Source organism: Mustelus asterias, chromosome 16 (assembly GCF_964213995.1).
Source record: "Mustelus asterias chromosome 16, sMusAst1.hap1.1, whole genome shotgun sequence".
In the NCBI taxonomy this organism is placed as follows: domain Eukaryota; kingdom Metazoa; phylum Chordata; class Chondrichthyes; order Carcharhiniformes; family Triakidae; genus Mustelus; species Mustelus asterias.
The window spans coordinates 70801514-70809161 of NC_135816.1; positions in this window are offsets into that span (position 1 = coordinate 70801514).

Genomic DNA, 7648 nt, shown 5'->3' on the forward strand with positions numbered 1-7648 from the left:
TGCCATTGCGGTGCTAAAACACAACTATGAAAAAGTAATTCAGCCACTTGAGCATATTCCACCATTTCATTACCCTGCAGTAGATCATGGATGATCTGTAACTCAGATCTACTTAGAGATTCCACTCCCAATCTCAACAACAATAATAATAACCTGTATTTTTATAGCAGCTTTAACACAGGAAAATGTCCCAAGACATTTCACAGAAGCATAAGCAAGGATTTCATTTTCACGAATTAATTCTAGTTACAGTTTAAAAATAATCATTACCTAAATATTGTTTAAACAGCACATCTAAATGTAGCTATTTATACATGTATTTTGTAAAGGCTTCTCTGATTTCTTCAGTGTTTATAAAGTTTGTTGGAGATTTGTACACATACATTAGTTTTGTACAGTTCTGAAGCTGCTGTAGAAGTAAAACAAGAAAAGACAAATCAATAACTTAAACAGCTAGGTCTATTTATGTTAGAGTAACATGAATTTAGAAGTGATCTCTGTCTCTCAGATAATGAAAATACTGCAACGATGTACAAATTATTGACAGATCAAGAAGAACAAAGGAACATGAGTTGAAATTACTCAAAAGTAGGAATAGGTTGTGTGTTATAAAATTCCTCTTCTGCCAGAGGGCAATGAGTCTCTAGAAGACACTGTCAGCTGGTATGGTAGGTGTTGACACTCTGTGCACCTTCAAAGGAGAGCCTAGCCGGTTCTCGATTCTGATAGAAATTGTGTCATATGGAAGGTCAGTGGACGTACAATTGCTCTGTGTGATTGCCTATTATTTTGCCTTCTCTACACATTCCTCCCCTACACAAATGCAAGCATGCTTCACTTCCTTAACTGTTCTCCCAAGTCCCGCTCGATGTTTGCTGCCCTCTTTCCTTTGAGAACATGCATATATGTATATTTCTGAGCACATGCATGTTTGTGTATGCAATTTTATATTTTTGCAATCAAATATGCACTTGTATTTGCTTGCATGTATGAGTCTGCCCATGCATGTTTGTGTGTATATGTATGCCTGTGTGTTTGCACACATGTATGCATTTGTGCTTGTGTGCAGGGGTGTATGTATGCATGCCTTTGAGGAGCGGATTTTCTCAGAATATCAAACCTTTGTTTAGTTCTAATGATGATAGCTCCTGTTCTTGTTATGGGGGACTTTAACTTTACAAAAATTGACTGGAAACGCTATAGTTCGAGTACTTTAGAGGGGTCAGTTTTTGTCCAATGTGTGCAGGAGGGTTTCCTGACACAGTATGTAGATAGGCCAACAAGAGGCGAGGCCACATTGGATTTGGTACTGGGTAATGAACCAGGCCAGGTGTTAGATTTGGAGGTAGGCGAGCACTTTGGTGATAGTGACCACAATTCGGTTACGTTTACTTTAGCGATGGAAAGGGATAGATAAATACAGCAGGGCAAGAGTTATAGCTGGGGGAAAGGAAATTATGATGCGATTAGGCGAGACTTAGGATGCATAGGATGGGGAAGAAATCTGCAGGGGATGGGCACAATTGAAATGTGGAGCTTGTTCAAGGAACAAATAATGCGTGTCCTTGAGAAGAATGTACCTGTCAGACAGGGAGGAAGTGGTCGAGCGAGGGAACCGTGGTTTACTAAAGAAGTTGAATCTCTTGTGAAGAGGAAGAAGGAGACTTATGTAAAGATGAGATGTGAAGGCTCAGTTAGGGCGCTTGAGAGTTACAAGTTGGCCAGGAAGGACCAAAAGAGAGAGTTAAGAGCCAGGAGGGGACATGAGAAGTCTTTGGCAGGTAGGATCAAGGAAAACCCTAAAACTTTCTATAGGTATGTCAGGAATAAAAGAATGACGAGGGTAAGATTAGGGCCAGTCAAGGACAGTAGTGGGAAGTTGTGCGTGGAATCTGAAGAGATAGGAGAGGTGCTAAATGAATATTTTTCATCAGTATTCACACAGGAAAAAGACAATGTTGTCGAAGAGAATCCTGAGATACAGGCTATTAGACTAGACGGGATTGAGGTTCATAAGGAGGAGGTGTTAGCAATTCTGGAAAGTGTGAAAATAGATAAGTCCCCTGGGCCGGATGGGATTTATCCTAGGATTCTCTGGGAAGCTAGGGAGGAGATTGCAGAGCCTTTAGCTTTGATCCTTATGTCGTCATTGTCTACAGGAATAGTGCCAGAAGACTGGAGGATAGCAAATGTTGTCCCCTTGTCCAAGAAGGGGAGTAGAGACAACCCTGGTAATTATAGACCAGGGAGCCTTACTTCTGTTGTGGGCAAAGTTTTGGAAAGGATTATAAGAGATAGGATTTATAATAATCTAGAAAGGAACAATTTGATTAGGGATAGTCAATACGGTTTTGTGAAAGGTAGGTCGTGCCTCACAAACCTTATTGAGTTCTTTGAAAAGGTGACCAAAGAGGTGGATGAGGGTAAAGCAGTTGATGTGGTGTATATGGATTTCAGTAAAGCGTTTGATAAGGTTCCCCACATTAGGCTATTGCAGAAAATACGGAGGCATGGGGATTGAGGGTGATTTAGCGGTTTGGATCAGAAATTGGCTAGCTATAAGAACAGTAAGAAGTCTCACAACACCAGGTTAAAGTCCAACAGGTTTATTTGGTAGCAAATACCATAATCTTTCGGAGCACCGCTCCTTCGTCAGATGGAGTGGATATCCACTCCATCTGACTAAGGAGCTGTGCTCCGAAAGCTTATGGTATTTGCTACCAAATAAACCTGTTGGACTTTAACCTGGTGTTGTGAGGCTTCTTACTGTGCTTACCCCAGTCCAACACCGGCATCTCCACATCACAGCTATAAGAAGACAGAGGGTGCTGGTTGATGGGAAATGTTCATCCTGGAGTTCAGTTACTAGTGGTGTACCATAGGGATCTGTTTTGGGGCCACTGCTGTTTGTCATTTTTATAAATGACCTGGATGAGGGCATAGAAGGATGGGTTAGTAAATTTGCGGATGACACTAAAGTCGGTGGAGTTGTGGACAGTGCGGAAGGATGTTGCAGGTGACAGACGGACATAGATAAGCTGCAGAGCTGGGCTGAGAGGTGGCAAATGGAGTTTAATGCGGAAAAGAGTGAGGTGATTCACTTTGGAAGGAGTAACAGGAATACAGAGTACTGGGCTAATGGTAAGATACTTGGTAGTGTGGATGGGCAGAGAGATCTCGGTGTCCATGTGAATAGATCCCTGAAAGTTGGCACCCAGGTTAATAGGGTTGTTAAGAAAGCGTACAGTGTGTTAGCTTTTATTGGTAGAGGGATTGAGTTTCGGAGCCATGAGGTCATGTTGCAGCTGTACATAACTCTGGTGCGGCTGCACTTGGAGTATTACGTACAGTTCTGGTCACCGCATTACAGGAAGGATGTGGATGCATTGGAAAGGGTGCAGAGGAGATTTACTAGGATGTTGCCTGGTATGGTGGGAAGGTCTTATGAGGAAAGGCTGAGGGACTTGAGGTTGTTTTCGTTAAGAGAGAAGAAGGTTAAGAGGTGACTTAATAGAGGCATACAAGATGATCAGAGGATTAGATAGGGTGGATAGTGAGAGCCTTTTTGCTTGGATGGTGATAGCTAGCACAAGGGGACATAGCTTTAAATTGAGGGGTGATAGATATAGGACAGATGTCAGAGGTAGGTTCTTCACTCAAAGAGTGGTAAGGGCGTGGAATGCCCTGCCTGCAGCAGTAGTGGACTCGCCAACATTAAGGGCATTTAAATGGTCATTGGATAAACATATGGATGATATTGGAATAGTGTAGGTTAGATGGGCTTTAGATTGGTTTCACAGGTCGGCGCAACATCGAGGGCCAAAGGGCCTGTACTGCGCTGTAATGTTCTATGTTCAGTCATTGAGAACAACCACTGCAAGACAATCATATAAAGCTTAAAGTTAAAGTTTTTAACGTTTATTAGTTTCACAAGTAGGCTTGCATTAACACTGCAATGAAGTTACTGTGAAGTTACTCCAGTACCTGTTTGGGTACACCGACGGAGAATTTAGCATGGCCAATGCACCTAATCAGCACATCTTTCAGGCTGTGGGGGGGAAACCGGAGCACCCGGAGGAAACCCACGCAGATACGGGGAGAATATGCAGACTCTACGCAGACAGTGACCCAAGCTGGGAATTGAACACGGGTCCCTGGCGCTGTGAGGCAGCAATGCTAATCGCTGTGCCATCGCTAAATTAGGGTTTTTTTATTTCCACGGAATGTAAAAGCAAAATAAACAATCTGAAATCCAACACTGCGAAGGAACATTAACATCCTGATAATCCAGTGCACAGGATAAGAAAGGAACCAGGCACAACATCTTGGCTAGTTTTGACCATATCTAGCTCAAGGGTGCCCTTACCCTAGTCATTACAGTTTAGTAATGTACCAGCTTCAGGTCCCTATTAACCTATCAGATGAAGACCAAGGAGCCTTCAATGTGTTTATTGCTATTGTTTTACTCCTGTGCAGTGAAACATGAGAGACATATCCTGCCTTGTGCTACCTTACATAGAATCATACGGTGCAGAAAGAGGCCATTCGGCCCATCAAGTCTGCACTGACCACAATCCCACCCAGGCCCTATCCCCATAACCCCATGCATTTACCCTAGCTAGTCCCCCTGACACTAAGGGGCAATTTAGCATGGCCAATCCACCTAACCCGCACATCTTTGGATTGTGGGAGGAAACCAGAGCACCCGGAGAAAACCCACACAGGCACGGGGAGAACGGGCAGACATTGCACATACAGTGACCCAAGCCGTGAATTGAACCTGGGTCCCTGGTGCTGTGAGGCAACAGTGCTAACCACTGTGCCACCGTGCTGCCCTTGTGAGGGCAAGTTGACAGACGTGTAATGTGTGATTGTCAGTCACTTGTCTTCCTTGCGAGAAGGAGGAATTTTGCCAGCTTAAGGCAAAGCTGTTACCCTTTAGGCAATGAAACAGGAATCCCATTCCTTCTGCACGGCATCAAGACTGTCACGAACATGGTGTTATTTTTACCTCAAAAAAAAGGGAAATTGCTCTGTTGTTGAGCAAGCAAATTAGCTGTTATTCAATCCAGTCCCAGCAGATTGACAAATTACCAAATGGTTGACAAAAGAGGGGCCATTCACAGCTTTAAAAAATAAGCACAGGTGAAAACGAGGAGTTACCAACTGAACACAAGGAAATGAGTTGCACAGAATCGAACAATTGGAACTTCTAAAAACACAAATTTGGAGTTCCTCTAATTTTATCGATTCCTCTGCTGAAAATTCTTCACAGCTGCTGACTAACATTTCTCCCAAAAGCAATCTCATCAAAACCTCTCACTGCTCATTTACCTGCACACAAAATGTCTGCCGCTCTCCACAAAGCAAGAGTATTGATCTAGCTTCACAACTACCCAACATCCCGAAACACATTACAGCCAGTGAGGTACCTTTGAAGTGTGGTCACTGGTGTAATGTAGGAAACAGTAAGAAGTTTAACAACACCAGGTTAAAGTCCAACAGGTTTATTTGGTAGCAAAAGCCACACAAGCTTTCGAGGCTCTGAGCCCCTTCTTCAGGTGAGCCTCGAAAGCTTGTGTGGCTTTTGCTACCAAATAAACCTGTTGGACTTTAACCTGGTGTTGTTAAACTTCTTACTGTGTTTACCCCAGTCCAACGCCGGCATCTCCACGTAATGTAGGAAATGCAGCAGCTAATTTGCACACAGCAAGATCCCACAAACAGCAATGAAGTAATGACTTGATACTCTGTTTTGTGATTTTGATTGAAGGATAAATGTAGGCTAAATATTGGTAAGGGATTTTTTACATCTATCATATGGGGCAAACTGCACCTTGATTTAATATCTAATCTGAAAGACTATGGCCGGAACTTTCCGGCAGTTCATGCTGGTGGGATCTTCTGGTCCGGCTGATGGCGTACCCTCGCCGCGGATTTCCTGGCGGCATGCGGTGGAGTCAATGATAATACATGAATGTGAAAAACAGTAATGTAACTTCTTCTCACGCGGAGATCCAGTTCCATAGACACCAGAGACTCTCCAATTCTTCCAGACACATGAGAAATTAGGTTGATTTAGCAATTCCGTCATGGAGGGCATCATAGTCAGAACGGATCCTGCATTCGCATGCAATATCCAAGTTCACAGGCTCCATAGTGAGGGCCCATTAGAAGTTGAGTCGGAAATGGATACAATGCTTGACTCTTCCCCAACCTCTTGCAAGGTGGAGGGCAAGTGTAGTCACTCCAATAGTTGATCAGCTGTGATATACCAATTTACACAGATTGGGAATCAAATCAGAATACCCCCTGTACAGGATAATATTTCACTAGGGGTGTCAACCAATACTGAACTATCAGAGGAGAAGTCACAGCTCGAGAGGGATCAATGAACTGTGGTTCCTCAATATTATACCTTCCTAACTTGATTTCACCTTGCTGCTCTGAACACAGCTGAGGAAATCTGAAGGTCATTGGTTAGTTTAGGCTTTAAAAGAAAGAGGCGCCAATGAGCCTATGACCCATTCAGGATGTCCCACATCACTTTACGGCCAAAGATGTACTGCCGAAATGTGGTCACTGTTACAATGTGGGAAAGGTCATAGCCAATTAGCACACTGCAAGCTCCCAAAAACAGCAATGAGAAAATGACCAAATAATGTGCTTTAATGATATTGGTTGAGGGAAAAATATTACGTAGAATTGCAAAGAGGTTTACAGCGCAGACGCAGGCCATTTGGCCCAAATAGTCTCTGCTGGTGTTTTATACTCACGAGCCTCCTGATGATCCAAATGTCACTGTAAATAAATTCCTCACAAATGCTTTATTTGATGTGTTGGTGACTATTTTGTATTTATACTCCCTTGTTCTGGACAGGTCTGTGCACACAGTTCTCTCCACAGAGTTGCTCACAAAACTCTCTCTAGGCACAAACATCAAGCCCAGCAACGTGGGTGAGATGCAAAGGAAAGATCAGCTCTTTGTCGGTGTAAATCATTCTTAGCAGAAAGGTGGTGGTAAGAAAATGTGACAGGAAAAGGGGAAAGAATGAAAAACCTGTTCCTCTGTGAGACCACGATCTGAGTTATAGGCTTTCCTTTGGTTGTGGTGGAGTCTGACAGTCAGGACAACAATAGGTTGACTGGTGCAGGAGAGGTAGAATGACATTGTGTGAACCGAATCAGAGGCAGATTCACACCACTTCTGTTGTCTGATGGAAAGATTATGTTGGAGGGTGAAGATCTTATTGTCATTAGTTTTTAAAAAAGGGTTCTGACGAAGAGTCATCCTGACTAGAAACGTTGACTCTATTCTCTCTCCACAGATGCTGTCAGAACTGCTGAGTTTTCCCAGCATTTTCTGTTTTGTTGTCATTGCTATTCCACTGGTGTGTGGAACTCAGCATAGGAGCAGCTCATTCACATTGAGCACATGCACAGATCTGATCAGTCTTGAATCCTTATGGCGTTAAACACAAAAAAAAACTTAAATAAAGGGTGATAAAGTTTGGAACCCTTGTCCATAAATGGCAGTTGATTCCAGATCAGTTGCTAATTTTGAATCCGAGATGAATAAATTTTTGTTCAGTCAAGATAGTAAGGGCCAAAGGCTGGTATACAGGCACAAATCAACCATGATCTCATT